Raw genomic sequence first — 22287 nt, forward strand, 5'->3', positions numbered from 1 at the left:
AATTTTTTAAAAATCCTTTATTTTTATCCACCCTGACTTGGAAACGTATTCGGAACCAATGAAGTTATTTCATTCTGGGTCTTTTGCTGCCTGCTGCTAGCTCTCTAGAAATCCCTATTTCAAAATTGCTACATTTAAGCCTGTAAATGGGTGATATTTACAGCTTTCTCCGCTTATTTTAAGTTTAGCCTCAACAATTGATAACGCAATGGTACCAAAATGCATAGTTAGGTATCTCCTTTCCTTAACAGCTAAATCCAACATGAACACATGCTTAGATATGATAAGGTGGTGGGTCTGAAATTTTTGCATGGTTTCTCTGCACATATGTCTTACTAACCTTGAAGTTCTTTCCTTTGGAAATGTGCAGGAAATCAGCAGCAACTGCTTTAGAGTAAACAATGTGTAGACTTAAAACATACACTTTTAATTGGGGAAAACAAAACAAAAAAAGCCAAATATTTGTGCTTTGTAAATTACATATAGCTTACCAGACCAAGTAGTGCAGGATTCTTACGCTTGTTGCTATAAGCTGTATAAAGTTCTTGACAGCTGATTTATCCATGAAAAGACATCTGAGACAAGTTCTATAAATAACATCACATGGAACCCTTACACAACACCATGCATCCTTCTTACACAGGAACTCAGAACTGACACCCTACACTCACAGTCAAAAGCCATTGCAATCTCTATTTTCGGGATGACACAGGTGACATTTCAATCAGCACTATGACCCTGTAGCATTTTATTCTCTTCCCATCATTATGTTACAAACGTAGACTGCAGAGATTGTAACCGGAGGCACTAAGAAATAATGGAGGGATCATGGCACAACTTCAATGGATGCCCACTAGGTAGCTTAGTGTGACCAACAAAACACAGTATTTATATGTTGTCTTTATACTGAAAGTGTTCAAAAACCTTGACATGCATTGGCCCAATTTGTGCACCATGCTAAACTGGTGTGTCGTATTTACCCAGCCTTGCAGGTTCCTGAATAAAGTTCAAAAGGTAATTCCAAATACAAATATGGTAGACTCACAAATTGTGCTATCACATCTTTACTCGCTTGGCTGAAAACATGAAAATAAATAAATAAATAAAATTTTAAAAATGGGGCGGTAGTGCAGGGGTAAACCACTGGCAAACCCACCCACCATTACACTCACCCTGGGAGAGTGCAGGTCGAGTCTGTAGTAAGAAAGTAGTAAGTAAGTGCTGAGCTGTGCTTTTTAGTTTTTAAATGGTTGTATTGGCCACACGGAATAATAGCTTTACGTGCTATCCTGGAACATAACCCCTGCACAAGTTGAGAGTCAACTAATTGCAATTGTTTAGCCTTTGTTGTTGTTGTTTAGTCGTTTAGTCGTGTCCGACTCTTCGTGACCCCATGGACCAGAGAACGCCAGGCACTCCTGTCCTCCACTGCCCCCCGCAGCTTGGTCAGACTCATGCTGGTAACCTCGAAAACACTATCCAACCATCTCGTCCTCTGTCGCCCCCTTCTCCTTGTGCCCTCCATCTTTCCCAACATCAGGGTCTTTTCCAGGGAGTCTTCTCTTCTCATGAGGTGGCCAAAGTATTGGAGCCTCAGCTTCAGGATCTGTCCTTCCAGTGAGCACTCAGGGCTGATTTCCTTCAGAATGGAGAGGTTTGATCTTCTTGCAGTCCATGGGACTCTCAAGAGTCTCCTCCAGCACCATAATTCAAAAGCATCAATTCTTCGGCGATCAGCCTTCTTTATGGTTCAGCTCTCACTTCCATACATCACTACTGGGAAAACCATAGGGGCTACCAAAGCACAGTTAAAAGGTAAAGGGACCCCTGACCATTAGGTCCAGTCGTGACCGACTCTGGGGTTGCGGCGCTCATCTCGCTTTATTGGCCGAGGGAGCCGGCATACAGATTCCGGGTCATGTGGCCAGCATGACTAAGCCGCTTCTGGCGAACCACAGCAGCACACAGAAACGCCGCTTTCCTTCCCGCTGGAGTGGTACCTATTTATCTACTTGCACTTTGATGGGCTTTCGAACTGCTAGGTTGGCAGGAGCAGGGACCAAGCAATGGGAGCTCACCCCGTCACAGGGATTCGAACCACTGACCTTCTGATCGGCAAGTCCTAGACTCTGTGGTTTAACCCACAGCGCGACCCGTGTCCCTAAAGCAGTTAATCATGACCAATTTTGTTGTTTTCCTTCCTTTCCTAAAATGTGTGTAAGTTTGATCATTCTGGCCATAGTATGACGAATTCAATGCATGTTTTGAGTACCCATCTTATATGCGGGATAAAGTGGGGTGAAGTTCCCCATTTCTAAAACTATACATATTTAGGAACCAGCAACATGGTAAGTGGACATTATTAGTCAAGTTGGGCCAGTTCAAGGTTGTAATTAAATTTTTTCAGGTGACTATCCCTAGGAACATGCATTCCTATAATATAAATGCATAGCTTTTGGAGTGTTCATAGGTTGTTTGGGCATTTGCCTACACTTGGCACTTTTGTTCAGTTTTCAGCAAAGAATCTATTCTGCCATGAAAAAAACTCAAAACACAGAAGCAAGGCTCAAAATGAGTGTTTTACTGAACACTGATGAATAACTAGCAAAGCCTCTTAATGGAGGTTCAAAACACTTCATAGTACAGTGGTACCTCGCAAGACGAATGCCTCGCAAGATGAAAAACGCGCAAGACGAAAGAGTTTTCCGTTTTTTGAGTCGTTCCGCAAGACGAATTTCCCTATGGGCTTGCTTCGCAAGATGAAACGTCTTGCGAGTTCTTGCGAGTTTGTTTCCTTTTTCTTAAAGCCGCTAAGCCATTAATAGCCGTGCTTCGCAAGACGAAAAAACCGCTAGACGAAGAGACTCGCGGAACGGATTAATTTCGTCTTGCGAGGCACCACTGTAGTTTCAACTCAGAACTCCAAAGAAGCATTTGCCTAGTACAGACGGTTTTAGGGAAGTATTTAATGTCTGATGTTTTATCGTGTTTTTACTATTCTGCTGGGAGCCACCATAGTGGCTGGGGCAACCCCATCAGATGGGCGACTTACAAATAATAAAATTATTAGTGTTATTGTTATTTTAAAAGACAACACAAAAATGGTTCAAGAAGTCAGACTTTATTTGGCTCACTTAAATAGCCACCTGTTTTCTCTGGAAGTCTCCCTAGTGCCATTTAAAAAATATGTTCCCTCCGATTCCTGTGACAGGAATTTTTTTTTTTTTTTTTTGCATATGTTAAGCTCCATACAATCCAAAATACAGCTTCTTATTTGATGTATTCTTCCCAAAGGTATCACATGCCCCACCTTTCAAATAAGAGGATCAGTAAGTTTGGAAGTGAGTCATGTTGAAGACAATTATTAAATGCAAACCCACTGAGGGACATGAACTCTAGTATACATACTATTTCTATGCCATGGAAAAAGATGAAGGAAAATAGTCCCACTCTCACTAGCATCAAACACAGCCTCTTTTCTAAGTGTAAGAGTGACATATAAAATTGTCACCCCATTTAACAAGCTTTTATGAGAGGGCTCTGGCAACCTTAAGATTTATACCTTCTTCCAATGCACAGCACTTTTCCTGCAGGGATCTAATGTCTGCAATTACCATGGCTTGGGCAAAGCATGATGGCCAGCAAGTTTATAAGATATTGGATACCCTCAGTTAACTCAGGTCCACAGAAATATTACTGCAATGCAGGAAAGATGGAGAAGCTGAAACCTTCCTACAGTAGGCAGAGACACTGCTTTGAAACTATGTTCTGCAACAATATTTCTTTTCTTTTTTTAATTTGCTTTATTGTTAAAAGAAAAACACCAAATAATAAAACAGATTACATAAAGTAAATTAATTTCTTACATCACAATTTCAGTTATGACTTCCAGTCACACCATTGAGAGTACTAAGTTTCATTCTTTCTTTTTTCCACACTTTCCTTAACACTCCAAGTTTTTCCGATATATAATTACGTTATATATGTTTCTACAGGAATCAATGCAAGTCTGTCAGGGAATTCTCATTATTACAATATTATTTAAGATATTTTATATAGGGGTCCCACTCTCTATTAAACGCTTGTTCTGTATTGTCTCTGATTCGTCCCGTCATCCTTGCCAGTTGTGTATACAGTATTCCAATAATTTTAACTGCCATTTCTCATTCTGCAACAATATTTCTATCTTGCAGAACATATGCAACATGTAACAAAATTACTGGGGTGGGGAGAAAAGGCTGAGTTTCACCTTGAACCTCTTGCCTGATAACCCTCAATTTACTTAATCACGAGAAATTAAGGATGGGATTATTACTGGTGGGCAGTCAACCAACTAATACTTTGTTGCAAGTATTTCCTCTAAACCCTGGCCTCAGAAATTTAGTTCTAATATTCAATCACTTTGACGTAACAGAGGGAGAGTGAAGAGAACTGCCATCGCAGTAATTTTTAAAAACAAAACAACTAAAAACAAAGCTGTGAACATCAGAAACGTTATGGCAACTGCCCTACATGACCAAAACAAATTTTAAGTCAGCTCTTATGTTTTGCAGCAGTTCAATTCACTTGGCTTAGTTCAAAGACGTGATGCTGCAAACCAGTTTTGTAAACTCAAACAAACACTAGTCAACCACCTTATAAGTCATTTTCAAATTATAGGTTTTAATGCTTACTTGTTGTTTTAAAGTATTTGTCACGGGCTAAAATCTAAAATTCATTCAAGGTTCTTTAAAAATAAGCTGGATGTGCAGGAGCGGGAGATACAAGTGTGTAAACTGAATGCTTCATTTGGACCCACTAAGGCTCATTTACATAGCACCAAACCACAGTTTTAGTATTACATGTTAACATGTCTCCTTCAATTACGCATGCATTCTTTGAATTTGTGTAAGATTCCATCTCTCCCCCAATGCTACATCGTGACCTTCAGGATCAATCAGCAATGTACTCTTAATTACAATCATAGACTCACAGAACTGTAGTATTCAACACATATGTAGTTGCTAAGCATTACCAAAGAGCACCAAACTTCCTCCATGTTGTCCCCACACTATCAGAATGAGTCATTCTACATCTACATTCTACATCTTGTCTGAAACCTCAGCTTCTACATCTTGTCTGAAACCTCTTTGCTTTGAGCTAAGATCCTGAAAGGCCACAAATCCCTCATATCCGAATGCAAGCAATACACCAGTTGGTAGCAAAACACACTTAGAGTGAAGCCACCCCCTATTCAGAAAAGCACAACCCAGCCCTTTTGTTCTGCTGGAAATCTCCCTTTCAAATGCCACCCTAGTTTTTGTTTTTTCAAAGCTGAAACTGATCTTGTACCACTGTGTTCTTTGGTCATTTGACTGGACTGAGAATCTCACTGTCCCCTCCCCTTTTCTGGATTTTTGCCTGTTCCTTGAGAGCAGTCTGTCAGGCAGCTACTCTGCCCAACCCACACTTTGAAGTCTTGGGGTGTGTGCCCAACTTTGCATCCTAACCCTTTGCTTTCTGGCCTAGTGAAAACTTGCCATGGTATCAGAATAGCTTCTGCTCATTCTGGATTTACCCTGATGCTAAGGATCCATGCCCGACCTCCATCTGATGGTGTTCAGGCAGAACATGCAATGCAGAAAGGTTTATGATAGCAAAAAAATATTTTGGTTACCCAGGCCTTCAGAATGCAGTCAACCATATAGCTGACATTGCTACTTCATGTATGTTGGGATGTTATTTTTTTTTATCACTGAGCCTATTTTCCTGATGCATGTCCCAAGCAAGCACAGTAATAATACAGACCAATCAACACAATTGTTTTTCCCCCCAAAAGGATAAAGTTGGTAAAAAATTATATTAATGAAAAAGGAAGTTGAAAGGGAAGGTTAGGAAAGCCAATTCTCTCCATGATGCTTAGAGATAATTTAAAACCACAGTAACAGAAGTCTCGCTAACAGGGCATATAACAGATTAAAGGTAAAGGTAAAGGTACCCCTGCCCGTACGGGCCAGTCTTGACAGACTCTGGGGTTGTGCGCCCATCTCACTTAAGAGGCCAGGGGCCAGCGCTGTCCGGAGACACTTCCGGGTCACGTGGCCAGCGTGACATCGCTGCTCTGGCCAGAGCCAGAGCCAGAGCCAGAGCCAGAGCCAGAGCCGCACACGGAAACGCCGTTTACCTTCCCGCTGGTAAGCGGTCCCTATTTATCTACTTGCACCCGGAGGTGCTTTCGAACTGCTAGGTTGGCAGGCGCTGGGACCGAGCAGCGGGAGCGCACCCTGCCGCAGGGATTCGAACCGCCGACCTTTCGATCGGCAAGCCCTAGGCGCTGAGGCTTTAACCCACAGCGCCACCTGTGTCCCACATATAACAGATTAGGTAGCAACAAACCCTGGAAGAAGCAGGTGTGTTTGGCAAGCAAAATAGGGAAAGTGACAAAAGGCAAGGCGGCTTCCTTCAATTTAAGGAATTCATGCCCAAATGAGGAGAACAAAGAACACAAAACTGGCAAAACAAGTGCAAGTTGATAAGGGAAGCAAAAAGATACCGAAGAGAGCTTTTGAAAACCACTGAAACTAACAATGAAACTTTAATAAAGTAAATAAGAAAAAAGAATGCAGCCTAGGAGCCTGATCCTTGGATGCCAAAGACGAAAAAGCTACAAGACAGATGCCTGAACATGTTTATTTCAGAAACAGCATCTGAAAAACTGAGTTAAGTAGCAACATCAAATTGCTAGGTCTGGATGGCATCTGTCCAATAGTTCTGAAAGAATTCAAATGTGAAATTAATCTAACAAAAATATGCAACGTGTCTCTAAAAGTACCGCCATACCAGAGCATAAAAGTAACCAAAGTAACAAATTCATCCAGCAAAGTACATGCCAGTTAGCTTATATTTGGTTCCTGGAAAAAATGATGGAAAGCCATAAGACTTGCTGAAAATCAGCATTGTAAATGAAAAGTTATCTCTCAACAGCCTTCTAGAGTTCTTGGAGAATGCCCACAAGCCTCTGCATAAAGGATATCCAGTGGAACAAGGGTGGGCAACATTCCCCCCTCCCCAAGGCTATGTACATTGATAGGTGGACACTCAGGAGCTGCATGCCAGTAGCTATAGTGTGGTGCATGCACTCACATATCTTTTGAAAACAGGGAAGTCTCACTGCACTAGGGCATAGAAGGTATCCTCTCCACCGCAGCAGGGGTGGGGTGGGGAAGTCCTCTGAAAGCAGGAATTTTGCTGGTTTGATTCCAGCATAATTCTTGCTTTCAAAATCTATCCCTGCTGGGATGAAGAAGGGTAGAGTGCTCTCCACCCAGGCAGGAAGAATGGAAGACTAAAGGGAGCTGTTAGGCAGGCTATGTAGAACACAATTTACATGACACTCCCCTTCAAGCAGGAAAAAATAGATGTGTGAAGGGGGTAAATTCAGCAATTATGAAAAGTTGAACTTGGTGCGAAGTATTCTTCTGATCAGCAGAGTGTGGAGTATACAGGGAAGAGTTAAATCCTCATCTAGAAAGCAGGGTCAAAACTATAAGAACGTATTAATGGCCAGCTAGAAGAAAGGACATGCATGTTTCAGTGAGCACAATAAAGAAAGTTGATCCAACGTCCTACCACCCTTCCATTCCCCACTCACTGGGTACTGTGGGATGATTGGCTGCTTTTTTCGCATGCTTTAACTGCATCAGACACTCAAAATGTTAGAGAAAAGCATACAAGGGGCCTGGGAAGGTTCCCAGAAACTTCAAATGCAAAGCTGTGCCTCTGAGCCACCCTTCCTGTGTTTTGGGGCTCCTCCAGCTACTCACCTCTCTAGGAATCCTACCACACTAGCTAAAGACTTGACGGAGGGACTAGGACAGAGAAATAGCTCCTCAGGAGCACCTTCAGAATAAAACCAAATAATAAATCCAAAAGTAACACTTCAAAAAAGATCAAGAACCACCCCTGTACACAGGGATAACATTCAGGAGCCAATAATTAATCTTGCTCTCCGAACAAAGAGTAAAAAGTCAGGACTTGAAAATGATTCTCTGCTCTTCTGGCTCCCCTGCCTTCCAGAAGAGGATTTCATCCTTTTTTGTTTGATCTACTTCTCCACTGATTGAGAAGCAAGCAGCTTTAGCACCCACTGAAAGATAAATGGGAGGTCTGAGAACCACATGCAGCCCAACAGTTGCCCATGCAGCAGACATTTTATATTTTGGACTTCCAAAGACTGCTAAGTAAAATTAGAAGACATGGGATACAGGGATGCGTTGTCTTCTGGATTAGGGTTAAAAAACAGGAAGCAGAGGTTTATGATAAATCCTCACAATGGTAAGAACTGAACAGTGTGATCTTTATTGGGACAGGTTCCACTTAAAAATTGTAAACGATTTGGCATTAGGAATGAAAAGTAATGTACAGTGGTGCCCCGCAAGACGAATGCCTCACAAGACGGAATTATTAAGGAAAAAGAAGCTAGTATTGTAGCACCTTTATACAATTCTATGGTGCTACTCCTTTAAAATACTATGTAGCGTTCTGGTTCTCCCCATTTAAAAAGGGATATTTGAGAGCTGGTAGAGATGCAGATAAGGATAACCAAAAGGATCAAGAGTATAAACGACACGCCCTATAAGGAAAGGCTAAATATCTGGGATTGTTAAAGTTTAGTCATATTTTTTTCCTAAGAGGGATATGACACAACAGAAGTTTATAAAGTTATGCACAACATGGAAAAAGTAGACACTTTTCTTCCTCTCTCATAACCCTAGAACTCATGCACATCCAATAAAATTGTCTGATCAGAATCTGCTGGACAAAGGCAAATACAGCCTCACACAATATGGAATTTATGATTCACTATCACATTATGTGGCAATGGCCAACAGCTTAAGTTGGCTTTAAGCTGTGTGAAAGATGGGTGCATCAGTGTCCTCACTGGCTCATCCTCAGTGGCTATACACAACACCCATTCAGTATAATAATAATAATAATTATTATTATTATTATTTATTTATTTATTTATTTATTTATACCCCGCCCTCCCCAGCCAAGGCCGGGCTCAGAGCGGCTTACAAGCAATAATAAAAACAAGTTGAATGATTACAACTTAAAAACAAAATTAAAATATAACATTAAAATATTAAGATGTAGCCTCAACGCAGGAGAAGGAAAGGAAAAAAGAAAGAGAGGGAGGGAATCAAATTGGCTCCAAGCCAAAGGCCAGGCGGAACAACTCTGTCTTATAAGCAACTGAATACCAGTTGCTGGGGACCAATAAAGAGTTAATACTTTAATGACCAGATTTGGAGCTTCCCAGAGGATGCCAGAACTAACCGGGTCTTTGGTCTGAACCAGCAGGGCTCTTCTACTGTTTTAAAATTTTTATAGGCATCTGCAGATGAGTTCTAGAGCATAATGAAAAAACCTCAGTGGCTGTCATGCAACTTAAGAATACTCTCCTCCTTGAGACTTGACGTATCTTTCAGAAGACCTTTCCTCGTCAATTTTTTGTTAGATTAAATGTACTGTTTCCTTGCCAAACCCTTGGTATGAAGTAGGCTATAACAGCAATCAATCAATCAATCAATCAATCAATCAGTGCTGTGTCCCTCCTCAAGCAACTCCCCATAAAGAAGGAGCTATCATTTCCCGCTCCTGCAAGGCCATCATTATTTTAACAAGGGCTCTTTCTTCATCCTCTGTCTTTAAAGCAACCACACTACTGTTAAAGGTGCAGGGATAGCTCCACTGCAGTCCTAAAGCATAAGTTCCTCCAGGGTCCTACCAGGCAAAACTTATGTCACAGATATAATGATGACCATTCAAAATGAAAGGACCACTTTGGATCAACAGGACCTGACCGAATACACTCCAATGCATTTTATGGAAACATAAATGTGGAATTAAGGGGACCTGTCATGGAATGAGCAAAATGCCTTTTAAGATATGGGGCGTCAGATACCCCATATTCCCCCAAGATTTACAGCAACTCCTTAGTTCAGATTACAAGAGTACAGTTCAAGATACATTCATTCACTGTGTCACCTAATACCCAACACCCAAAAGTCCCCCACACAGCACCTTTGTTCAGCAGCCAGTGATAGAAACGATATCATTTTAATAAGGTGGCACAGCAGTTCATTTATAGTTTAAAAGTGTTGAGGATAACACTATTTATAGTTCTAATTTAAGCTTCTAACCCCATGTTAGGATATATTTCTGTTTCTCATTGCCTAATTATGAAACACAGCAAAATTTTATCTTTTGAAATCATAAGCCTGAAACATCAATTTGTGATAGATGACAAAGTCATGGCTAGAAAAGCTGTTCTTCATAGGTTTTAGGCAATTACTTATAATTTACTTATACTGAGATTTCATGCTATCCTTTTCAAAGGACTAGGCAGCGTTCCAGGAAAATAATGATCAATCCCCTGCACCACTCTGAAACAAATTCTTCCAGAAAATCTGGTGTGAATGTGTGATATATATATATAAAGGTAAAGGTAAAGGTACCCCTGCCCGTACGGGCCAGTCTTGACAGACTCTGGGGTTGTGCGCCCATCTCACTCAAGAGGCCAGGGGCCAGCGCTGTCCGGAGACACTTCCGGGTCACGTGGCCAGCGTGACAAAGCTGCATCTGGCGAGCCAGAGTCGCACACGGAAACGCCGTTTACCTTCCCGCTGGTAAGCGGTCCCTATTTATCTATTTGTACCCAGAGGTGCTTTCGAACTGCTAGGTTGGCAGGCGCTGGGACCGAGCAGCGGGAGCGCACCCCGCCGCAGGGATTCGAACCGCCGACCTTTCGATCGGCAAGTCCTAGGCGCTGAGGCTTTAACCCACAGCGCCACCTGCGTCCCGATATATATATATATATATATATATTCCAAATGAGAATCATTCATCCAGTAAAAATAAAGTAACATGAAGGTTAGAAAGCTTTTTTTATATTTACGTTAGCCAATTATAAAAAAAAAATACCCAGCTATCAAATTTCCCAAACTGCTTACAAAGATCAACAGTTTAAGACAGTCCTTACAAGGCATGCTTACAACCAGTGCTTTTCTTCTAGAAAAAATGGCACTGGTACTCACCATGAAGTTGTTACAGTATGTGCTACACCTTTAACCAGTGCCTTTCTTCTAGAAAAAAAGGTGCCAGTGCCACAGATTCATTGGTTTCAAATCAATTGTGCATTGTGATCCAGCAGACACCTCCACAAACAGAGAAGAAGGAAGAGCAATTTTAGTTATTTCACCCTTCTTCCTGCAACCCTTTTCATCTTCAGAAAGGGCTGAGGTACCTCCAGAACTGTGTGAAAGGTGCTGCTGGGAGAAACTGGCAAAAATCACCATTCACAAAACGAAAAACTTAGGATCTGAGCCGTTGTGCTTATGTTGACAAGTTCAAAGCTTGGAAATTTATTAATGTATTCATATCCAGCTTTACAAGGCCACACATTTATAAAATAGTTTACAGTACAGCGAATATGGTACTGAGTTAAAAATAGTTGGAATACCTGCAGGTATTTTAGGATATGACAACCTAATAGCATACCATTTCATATATTAGTTGCAGTGGAATGCTATACATGTCTTAAAGGTAAAGGTAAAGGACCCCTGACAGTTAAGTCCAGTCGCAAATGACTCCGGGGTTGTGGTGCTCATCTTGATTTACTGGCCGAGGGAGCAGACGTTTGTCCACAGAAAGTTTTTCCAGGTCATGTGGTCAGCATGACTAAGCTGCTTCTGGCGAAACCAGAGCAGTGCATGGAAACGCTGTTTACCTTCCCACTGGAGTGGTACCTATTTATCTACTTGCACTTTCACATGCTTTCAAACTGCTAGGCTGGCAGGAGCTGGGACTGAGCAATGGGAGCTCACCCTGTCACGGGGATTCGAACCGCCGACCTTCCGATCAGCAAGCCCTAGGCTCAGTGGTTTAGACCACAGCGCCACCTGCATCCCTATACATGTCTACTTGCAAGTTAAATGGGGATTGCTCCCAGTTCAGCGAGCACAGGTTTGGAGCCTTCAATTTTAAGGACTGAGGAACTATTAACATACTAATTTTCACATGCTAGAAGAGGTATGCACATAAATATGTGTTTCCTAAGAATAGTCATGGGAGGGGGAGAGAGGAAGCATTATGGCTTCTATCAGTGCTAGCCCTGAGTAAGGCAAAGGTAAAGGTAAGGTCCCCTGGGTGGTTAAGTCCATTCAAAGTCCACTATGGGGTACAGCACTTATCTCAGGCCAAGGAAGCCGGCATTTGTCCGCAGACAAATTTCCGGGTCATATGGCCAGCATGACTAAACCTATTTAGCAGTACCTATTTATCTACTTACACTGGTATGCTTTCGAACTGCTAGGTTGGCAGTAGCTGGGACAAAGCAACGGGAGTTCACCTCATTGTGCGGATTTGCACCGCCGACCTTACGATCGGCAAGCCCAAGAGGCTCAGTGGTTCAGACCACAGTGCCACCTGCTTTCCCACTGAAAATAATAACATAAATAACTGGTGCCCATTAATTTTAATGGGTCTACTCTTAGTAAAACTTAGTTGGACACAACTCTATAACATTGATTTCAGATTGTTATGTCCTGCATACATTCCAGCTTCCCAAGTTGACCTTGTGTTCAACATGTTACTAATTAATGTTCATCATGTTACTAATTAATGTTATCTAACAATGAAGTTCTGAAACTGGAAAACTTTCTACAGAAAAATAAAAGTCCCGCATCACTTTTGGCAATTTATAGACATGCTTCAGAAATGGTTGATCCTTCAACTCATTCAATTCCTTATGTAACATCTTGCCCCACCATTTTGTCCTGCAGTTACTTGTATGATATTCACGTTATAAGGAAACAGCAGCACAAAGGGGGGGGGGGTTCAGGAGACTATTTATTGAATGTGTGGGTGTCAGTTTGAGAGCTTGCATTATTTTTCTGCAAATATTTCAGGCAATGCAGGAATCAAATATGCCACAGCTTAATGACTACTTCATAACGGATCCATTTCAGTCCGGCTTTCGCCCTGGTTATGGGACCGAGATGGCTCTGGTTGCCCTAACAGACGACCTCCATAGGCAGCTGGATCGAGGTGGGTCAGGACTGCTGATTCTTTTAGATCTGTCAGCAGCCTTCGACATGGTCGACCACAAACTTTTGGACCACCGCCTTCCCAACGTGGGGATTCAGGGCACAGTCTTACAATGACTGCATTCTTTCCTTTCAGGTCGGAGACAGGGGGTGGCGCTAGGGGAAGAGTTGTCGTCCTGGCACCCCTTGGTGTGTGGAGTGCCACAGAGCACAATCCTCTCCCTGGTGCTTTTTAACATCTTTATGTGCACCCTTGCCCAGCTTGTCCGGAGTTTTGGGCTGGGCTGTCATCAATGCGCTGATGACACCCAACTTTATCTGTTGATGGATGGCCACCCTGACTCAGTCCCAGACACACTGACCAGATGTTTGGAAGCTGTGGCTGGATGGTTGTGTGGGAGCCGGTTGAAGTTAAATCCTTCGAAGACAGAGGTCCTCTGGCTGGGTCGGGATGACATGGGGTTGGGGGGGGCCAACTCATCTCTTACAGGGGCTCAGCTGGTGCCAGCGCCTTCTGTCATGAGTCTGGGTGTAACCTTCGATGCCTCCCTTTCCAGGGAGGCGCAGGTTGCAGCTAAAGCAAAGGCAGCATTTTTCCACCTCCGCCGTGCTAAACAGTTGGTCCCTTACCTTTCCTGCTCTGATCTTGCCACAGTGATCCATGCAACGGTCAACTTCTAGGCTCGATTATTGTAATTTGCTCTACTCGGGGCTGCCCTTGAAGCTGACACATAAACTCCTTACGAGGTCCTCGCCACGGAATCACATTCATCCAGTGCTATACCACCTGCACTGGCTCCCAGTGGCGTACAGGGTCAGGTTTAAGGTACTGGTTTAAACCTTTAAAGCCCTATATGGCCTAGGACTCTCATACTTATGGGACCGCCTCTCCTGGTATGCCCCACAGAGGACCTTACGGTCCACAAACAGTAACATCTTGGAAGTCCCAGGCCTCAAGGAGGTTAGACTAGTCTTGAACTAGTCTTTTCGGCCCTGGCCCCGAACTGGTGGAACGCTCTGTTGCAAGAGATCAGGGCCCTGCAGATTTTGACATCTTTCCACAGAGCCTGCAAGACGGAGATGTTCTGCCAGGCCTTTGGGGCCCAGTCTGATCCTCCGCTCCGCTCCTTATAATGCAATCCCAGATCTGCATCTATAGCATGCCTAGCCAAGTAATACTTCTGAATATGGCTCACTGGAGGTCAACACCCCCACAGAATTTGGTGTACACATTTGCCTCTGGCGTATGGGCATAGCCTTTGATCACTACCAGCAAGACCCCATAGAACAGGATGCTCCAACCACCAGGTGAGCACTGAGGGGATGGTAATCAGCTACAGAGATTAGATACAGTGTTTTCAGCTCATCTGAAATAAAACTATTCAGTTTTCAAATGAACATTTTCAGCAGTGCCGAGAACTGCTTACCCAATTTCGGTGCATTTCAGCAAATGGTCTCTCATTCACTAGCATTGCCCCTCATTTGCCTTCTCTTTCAACAGCCCTCAAAGCACAATCATTATAAAGAACAAAATTAATTAACATTAGTGTTGAGGCAAAATCCCTTCCTCTCTACATCACCACCACTGTATTTGTTTTATTTTGAAATCTTTAATATTTTAGTTTTCTGTTATGTTGCTTTGACTGTATATTTTACATTTGACTTTCTTAAGATTGTTTTATTTATATTTTATCGATTTAATATGCTGTAAACCGCCTGCCAACCTAGCAGTTCGAAAGCACCTCCGGGTGCAAGTAGATAAATAGGGACCGCTTACCAGCGGGAAGGTAAACGGCGTTTCCGTGTGCGGCTCTGGCTCGCCAGAGCAGCGATGTCACGCTGGCCACGTGACCCGGAAGTGTCTCCGGACAGCGCTGGCCCCTGGCCTCTTAAGTGAGATGGGCGCACAACCCCAGAGTCTGTCAAGACTGGCCCGTACGGGCAGGGGTACCTTTACCTTTACCTTTACCTAAACCGCTTTGAGATTTGTCTTAAAAATATAAAGCAGTATAGAAATTAAATAAAATAATAATAATAATAATGACATTCAAGAGATGAAAGGCTGTCACTATACCAGCCCTAGAGATAAAGAACGTAGCTTTAGTAAGGTAAACTCTTATAAATGGAAAAGGATACAAGGATCTAATTAAAACTTCAGAGCTTTTCTGGTACATTAAATAGGAAAATGTTTTTTAGCCTGTATGCAAAACATTGTTAGATCACCACAACAACCTTGGTAAACAAGACATAAACAGTGATAGATGCAGAGCATGCTGGTAAATCTACCATAGTTCAACATATTCACTAAGGCAGCAGCAAAGCTTCAGTCTGCTTATTTCAGTCATTCATACGTATATACAATAACTGGAAGCAACTGAACAATCACAAACTATCAGACTTGTTACCGCACTTCTATCCGAACATTTCCTTCCACCCACTGCAGCTATAATGTCTTTCAGTATTTGCCCTAAAAAGGAAACTCTGTGCAGGAGCCATTAAACGAATAATAGGCTATTACTAGAAGCCCAGCAGTATGGCCTGAACCTTGGGATATGACTGGAATAATACTGCACCTGACATTAGTGCTTGTTTTATCCATCTTTTTATGTGTATAGAACTGAGAAGTAACCCATGCTTTTGCATTCTGCCTGAATTGTTCATTGAATCACAGATGTTTGCCACATTCTCTTTTACCAATGAGGTAAGTAACAAACCCAGTTAAGGATATCAGTCTAACATCTTGTATCTCACCTGAAATTTAAATCTCTTAATGAGATATTCAATTTTACAACATCCCCTTCTACACATTGGTCTCTTTCAGGATTCAGCCGCTGCTTTTCTAAATGTAATCAAGAATTATAGGAACTAATGGTGACCCATGTTGCAATCCAGCACAGCAAGAAGCACCCAAAACCAGTCACTAATTGTTTTTCACCTTTGAAACAAGCTTGTGCCCAAAGGATTTCAGAGAAGCATGCATAGAACATCCTTCTCTTGCCATTTTCTCCTCACAACTGACTTGTGGAGATATGTTGGGTGGAAAGAAAGAACAGAATTCATGTCCAAATCATCATACTACTCTAGCACCAACATCACACATAGAAATGGGCAAAGAACACCATTCAGCAAACATTTCCCTCATCTCCTCACAGATGGCGTCTTGATTATCTGCAACCACACTAGTTTATTACTGGCAGGTAATACCACACTTCATTAAAAGTTCCAGGAAAATTTAAAACACAACAATAAAAGCAGGATGTTAAAATCCAATAAATACATTAAAGCCAATAACAATCACAGTCACTAGAAAATTCTTAATGGCACTGGTTTCAATAACCAGTTAAGGCCTGGGTGAACAAATACTATTTTAGATGATCAGAAAACCAGGTCCAAAACTATTCAATGTTTTATTAAGTCAGCAACGAAACCTTAAACTTGTCCCAGGACCAACCAGAGTCAGGACTGCCCTTTGAGGTAATAGGCAGCTTTCTTTGTCTCTGCCGATAATACTTGATACAGTGGTACCTCGGGTTAAGTACTTAATTCGTTCCGGAGGTCTATACTTAACCTGAAACTGTTCTTAACCTGAAGCACCACTTTAGCTAATGGGGCTTCCTGCTGCTGCCGTGCCGCCGGAGCACGATTTCTGTTCTCATCCTGAAGCAAAGTTCTTAACCTGAAGCACTATTTCTGGGTTAGCAGAGTCTGTAACCTGAAGCGTATGTAACCTGAAGTGTATGTAACCTGAAGCGTATGTAAGCCAAGGTACCACTGTATATCCAAAGCACAGGGGTTACGGGTAGCAGCAAAATCTTAGCAACTCAGTAGCAGGAATTTGAAGACAAAGTTGTGTGTCTTTAAAAGTTATCTCTGGTGAAATATGAAGCCATTACCACCCAGAAGTTAAAATACTGTGAAATTTCATAGATAATGCAAATATATAGTACTCTTATCCTCTTCTGTGGTCCATGTCTGCATACCCATAGCTGCCTGTGGCTCTTCATGGAGGTTGCTCTATCTCTTCTCCCCGCTAGATAACCTAAAGGAAGCACTCTTGGCACAAGCCAAAGGGCAAACTGTGAAACAATGCCTGTACCAGCAGTGCAAGACCAACAGAGACAGAGGTGGGTTAAATATTAAGGTATTATTTACTGCTGCTATCCCATTCCCTCCCAGCCTACAAAAAGCAGTATCCTCACAGTAGTTAAGTCCTCCTGGAACACACTGGAATCACACTAAGAGTGGGATTCATGGTGGGAACAGTTGGAAATTTAATGACTGATCAAAAATGAGGGACATTCTGAAACTGTTTGGAAAATCAAGGCTGAAGAACATGCAGGCAGCCTCAACAGATTCAGGAGGCTTCACACAAGCACCTTCTATAATTTGAGGTCAATGGGGACCTACCACACTCATCACCACTTGCATATTTATTTAACAATGGTCAGTTGCTCTTCAGTCATGTGCCTAGCTGCACGACAATGCAGAGCCATCAATAAAATGTTGCCATAAGCTTTTAATGGATGTGAATGACCACATATCTTCCATATTATTACTTTTGTCTTAGATAGAACCTGTTGCTCTTTTGCCCTCTTCAACCAAGATATTTGATTCAGCATAGATAACTACAAGTATAGCAGTGTATTGCACTTTAGACATTATTCGTTTCCCTTCTGTTTATGCATGTAAAAGGTATTGAGCTTTACAATGTCCATGTGCCAACATGCCTACAAAAGTACTTTCAGGACCCACCCAAAAATATTAGCTGAAACTTGTCTATAAAAGACTCGGCCATGACACATAAAATAGGTCTTCAGGCACAGAGAAAGGGAGAACTGCCTACAAACTTTCCTTACAGTGCAATCCTACTCAGAAGTCCTACTTAATTCAATGGGACTTATTTCCAGGTAAGTGTAGTTAGGAATGAAGTATTATTTTGTGTGTCCTTCAAATAAGGCAGGAACCTTAAAGGGGAACACAGTAATAACTGCACTTCTGAACCTCTTTGTAAATACAGTGGAACCTCGGGTTAAGTACTTAATTCTTTCCGGAGGTCCGTTCTTAACCTGAAGCACCACTTTAGCTAATGGGGCGTTCTGCTGCTGCCACGCCGCCAGAGCACGATTTCTGTTCTCATCCTGAAGCAAAGTGCTTAACGTGAAGCACTATTTCTGGATTAGCGGAGTCTGTAACCTGAAGCATCTGTAACCTGAAGTGTATGTAACCCGAGGTACCACTGTATATCTTAGGGCCTAACTAGATATTGTTAGTGGTTAGTAATGTTGTGCATAGTTTGACATAAATAATCAGTGCAGGGCTAAATCAGATTGGAACAATGGCATGGGGAGAAAAGCTCCCATTGGTGGGTATTTGTGTATTAAAACTCATGCATGCCAAAGCTAGCCACACAACTAACATCAAGCCTAGCCTGGCCTGTCCAGTGACATAACATGGAAACAATGCTTAAAATAAAATAAAAAATATTATCTTTACAAAGCAGCACAGGAATAGTTCAGGCATGCCCACTTTCTACTTTATGTGCAACAACCCCTCCCAGATACAGCAGTGTACCACTTCCTCAACAATTTAGGTACCTTTTTATAGCAAATGTTGGCCTGACTGCCTTATGGAGAAGAGCGGGGGCGGGGAATAGGGCTATAACTCTGACCCTAGGCATTTTAAATCCTGGATGAAGTAACGTGCCTTTAATTTTAAACAAACATGCTTAAGATCATACATAAGATTAACAGAAAAGGAGTCACTTAGTGCAGGGATGCTTAGCTAAGCAGCCTTCCAAGGTTTTCTGACCAGAAAAACCCCCTTCAGTTCCCACCTATCATCTCTTTTTGCCTCTCATTTTATGAAACTTGAGAAATGGACCAAACATAAATGAGATTATCTCTGCTGCTGCTGCCCCTCTCCTTCAAGACGAAAAGGGGAATCCATCAATCAATCAAACACAGAAGAGAACAGTCGATACAACCTTGATGCTGGGTATGAACTGACTGAAAAAGGGGACTTCGTCCCAGCCAGACAGGACAACCAGGGGACATTTTACCAAAAGGTATAATAATAATAATAATAATAATAATAATAATAATAATAATAATAATATCTTTATTGTCATTGCCCCCTCTCGGGGACAACGAAAATTACTTGGCTGCTGTCAAGGGGTAAGAAACAGAGAATTACAGCTGTAACTAAAAAACTAAAGGAAATTTAATGAAAGGGAATCAGGATAAATTGACTAAAGGGTTGCTAAAGAATTACCAAACAAGGATGCAGGGATGGGGAGGTATGGGGAAGTCGAAGGAAAGAAGGGTATGAAAATACAATTTTGAAGTTATGTTTGTTTAAATGTTTTGTATGTTTTTGTTTTGTGTTTTGATTTTCTGTTTTGTGCTTTGTTTTTATTATGTGTTTGAAAAATGAATAAAAATTATTTTTTTTTAAAAAAAAAGAAAATTACTTGGCTGCTCCATCCACCCAGGTAGGGCACTCCACACAAAATCAGAACAACTATAAAAACACTAATTAAAACAATACAGTATAAAACAGTGATAACAGTTGAACTTTTTTTTTGGGGGGGGGGAAAGGGCTGCATGTGGTGCCTCCTGGCCGGCGAGTCAAGCAACTGACATAATAACAAAGTTCCCTTCAAGCCAGGAAGGGAGAGAAGCGACACGCAAACCTTCATGGAGGGGATGTGCCCCTGGCTTCAACGGGGCAGGTGTGAGGCGTTATTATTCCGTTTTTATTCGGTGGGGGGGGGAATTTCCTCTCCAGACCCCCCCCCCGCTTCCCGGCCCCCCTCACACGCCTTCTCACCCGCGCCGCTCTCTATTCACACGAGACACGCGGGTCTCAGCCTCGACACGTGAAGAGGGAAAGGAAAGCGGCCGGCGGCGACGACGCCGGTCCCAAGCCCGCGTGACTTCTTCGGGTCACCGTGACCGGGACACGGGGGGAGAGGGGGGGGGGAAAACGCGGCCCGACCGACCCACCGACCGCGTCTCCACACACCGCCGTCTCCACACACAAACGCGCCCGCCCGCCCGCCCGCTCTCTTCACTCACCGTCCCAGCCACGCGCTCTGCAGACCCGGCGCCCTCTCTCAGCCTCTCCTCTCTCTCTCTCTCTCGCGCACGCGCACGCGCTCCCTGTGTCTGTGTGTGTGTGTCACGCGCCCGCCCGCTCTCCTACACACAACGGGCGCCAAGCACGCCGGCAAAAGGACCCGGATGTGGCACCAGGAAAATAAGATCGCGGTGGAGGAGGTGGTGGGGGGGGAAATAGGAAAGCGCCGCCGGAAGCGGAAGTACCACGGAGGGCGAATGAGGTAACACCCCGCCGCCTGGGTGCTTCTGGTTTTTTGGGGGGGGGGGGGGGCGGGGAGGGGGACGGGCAGGTTCCCGGGAGCCTCGCCTGGCGCGGATAAGAGCTTGGAGGTGGTTTATATGTATAAATAAATTAATAAAATAATTTTATTATTGTTGTTTTGTTGTTGTTATTATTATATCCATCCAACAAACCTAGACATCACCTTGCCGAGAAAGGTCCGTATAGTTACAACTATGATTTTCCCAGAAGTGATGCATGGAAGTGAGAGCTGGACCATAAAGAAGAATTGGTGCTTTTGAATTATGGTGCTGGAGGAGACTCTAGAGCAGTGTTTCCCAACCTTGGGTCTCCAGCTGTTTTTGGACTACAACTCCCATCATACTTAGCGAGCAAGACCAGTGGTCAGGGATGATGGGAAGTGTAGTCCAAAAACAGCTAGAGACCAAAGGTTGGGAAACACTGCTCTAGAGAGTCCCATGGACTGCAAGAAAATCAAACCGATCCATTCTGAAGGAAATCAGCCCTGAGTGCTCACTGGAAGGACAGATCCTGAAGCTGAGGCTCCAGTACCTTGGCCACCTCCTGAGAAGAGAAGACTCCCTGGAAAAGATTTCATGCTCTTTATTCAGCTCATAGTGGTGAGGAGGAATGGAGGTTCCCCCAGAATATCTGCTTTATATACATTATTTACACAATGGGCCCCACATGATTGGCTAATTCCGGGATTCTCCTGTAGGCCAATTAGGTTGTGGATTCACTTCCACCTGGAGCGGGATTGGGTGGCTCCTGAGGACCAATCGGACTGCTGCATTCTGGATCCTATTGTTCTAGGACCAATCAGACTGCTGCATTTAGGATCCTGTTGTTCTAGGACCAATCAGACTGCTGCATTTTGGATCCTATTGTTCTAGGACCAATCAGACTGCTGCATTTTGGATCCTATTCAACTCAGTACAAAACATGTTGGGAAAGACGGAGGGCACAGGGAGAAGGGGACGACAGAGGACGAGATGGTTGGACAGTGTTCTTCAAGCTACCAACATGAGTTTGACCGAACTGCAGGAGGCAGTGGAAGACAGGAGTGCCTGGCGTGCTCTGGTCCAGGGGGTCACGAAGGGTCGGACACGACTAGACAACAACATGATTATTGTGCCTCTAGGCATGTGTGACTGGCGCTTCCTGTGTTGGGCACACGCTGCTCTTGGACCAGCAGCGAAAGCTGCCTGAAGAGATCCAGGCTGCTGCCATCGCTGGGACTGGGCACCACCGGCATGTGGCATGGTCCATGCTCTTTCTAAAATTCTTCTTTCTTCTTTGGAGATCCCTCGTAGCCGAGTAAGATTGTCGTCCATAAACACAGTTTTCACAATGAGTCCATGACTAAAGAGGCCAATTCTGAATCCACACGTCTTTCCAGAGTGGGGACATTGTTTTCCAGGTGGGAGTTCTTCACAGTGTGGATTTAACAAGCGTGCCTTCCTCTTAGCACGTTTCTCCCTTGCATTCTGAGTTCGAGTGTCTTCAAAGCCCATGACACCTTTGGTAAAGGCTGTTGTTTACTAAAGTAAAGTATGCTATATTTGATTTCTCTGGCATCAGAAAATTTTCTAGTACAAATGGCCCTCATTTGCATAGGAATTTCCCCCCCAAAAAAAAACTGTATCACTGCCAAAAAAAGAGTTGAGAAACTTTTACAAAGGACAGATTTCACTAGAGATTAGGTCTGATAAATAATTCTTAACGTGCCAGCTAATAAAATAAAAATACTGCATCCTTGTAAGAAATAAATCTTAAAACTTACATGCATGTTACCCATAAAAATGCTGTTAGCTCAGGAAAAAGAAGCTTCACACAGACC

The 22287-nt window shown here is 43.1% G+C and overlaps 1 protein-coding gene across 6 annotated transcripts in view; it reads right to left on the reverse strand.

Moving 5' to 3' along the window:
• Positions 1-20251, reverse strand: part of SLC20A2 (solute carrier family 20 member 2) — a 97458-nt gene extending 77207 nt beyond the window's left edge. For all 6 annotated transcript variants that reach the window (XR_013832419.1, XM_079949578.1, XM_079949576.1 and 3 more), the window contains exon 1: positions 20165-20251. The gene's annotated coding sequence lies outside the window, so the exon portion shown is untranslated. The remainder of the gene's footprint in view (positions 1-20164) is intronic.
• Positions 20252-22287: the final 2036 nt, after the last annotated feature.

Source organism: Podarcis cretensis (assembly GCF_951804945.1).
Source record: "Podarcis cretensis genome assembly, chromosome: 13".
NCBI lineage: Eukaryota > Metazoa > Chordata > Lepidosauria > Squamata > Lacertidae > Podarcis > Podarcis cretensis.